Genomic DNA, 1324 nt, shown 5'->3' on the forward strand with positions numbered 1-1324 from the left:
TATTTCAGGGGAAGATCAGGCTAAGCTGCCAAAAAGCCACCCAACTCCACAGGAGTCCTTTTTAAATATGTTAAAAGGCGATGAGCCATCAGACTCAACGTCAGGGTCTGACACTATTATAATAGATAGGAGCCCACTGTCTGAGCATGGCGAGAAAATCTCATCGCTGAATCCGTCAACTGACGGGGGACATGCAACAGGCCGCAACACAGCTGGACCACCACCCTATGGGTAGGTTTGTCATAATTATTACATAATCGCCTGGGCCCATGAGTTCAAAACTTCTAATCATTACCCAATCACATTTGGCAAAGTTCAAAACCAAAAAAACAGCATTAGGATAACTTTGTTATCCAATCTATGATAACAGAATAGGCTCTACGGACAGCTCCACTACTTCCTGAACTTAAGGCTGCTCTTTTATTTCCTGCCTTACAGTATTGGACAAACTGATTAATGTGTGTCCACGTGTGTCTGAGTCACAATGGTCAAACACAAGTGGATTAATCAGTTTGTCCAATAATGTAAGACAGGAAACAAAGGAGCTGTCTTAAGTTCAGGAAGTAATGGAGCCCATTACTGTATTTCAGTAAATAGTATGTGAATGACTCGTGGGCCTTGATGAAAATTATTTGCCATTATTTTTGCTTAATGATCAGAATTGTTTACGTTCATTTGTTAAAATTAATCTGTTGAAAAATGTTTATATATTTCAAATCTTTTAACAAAGAATGGAAATAGCCACTTTACAAGCTCACGTGTCACAATATATTGTGAGTTTGTTGATTTGCTATTTCCACTATTGAAATGGTTTATGTTTTTAAAGTATAAAAAGATTATAAATATGGCAGATTTTGGTCATAGTACATTTATTTTCATTATTGGTGCTGGTCATCCTATACATAAAAAGACTAGAATCCCCAGTTGTCAAGGCAGCATCTACCCTTCTTTTATGTCCATGACAGTCAGTTCTTTGTAGTTATTGGTCATATCTCTTCTGGGAAATTTGTGTTCACAAAAATGTCATTTCTGGTTCCATGTAATTTTATTATAGCTCTGCCAAAGGGGGGACCATTGGTCCATCACCCTACAGAGGCCATGAACCCAGCCCATCACCGTATGACCTCTACACCTTTGGTCCATCACCCTACAGAGGACATACATCCAGCCCATCACCATATGGCCTCGACACCCCAGGTACATCATTATATGGAGGTCATACACCCAGCCCATTACTGTACAGCCTCAACACCTCTGGTCCATCACCTGGTGGAGGCCATATACCCAGTCCATCAACATACAGCCTCAACACCTCTGGTCCATC

The sequence above is a fragment of the Etheostoma cragini genome, chromosome 9, assembly GCF_013103735.1.
Source record: "Etheostoma cragini isolate CJK2018 chromosome 9, CSU_Ecrag_1.0, whole genome shotgun sequence".
Lineage (NCBI taxonomy): Eukaryota > Metazoa > Chordata > Actinopteri > Perciformes > Percidae > Etheostoma > Etheostoma cragini.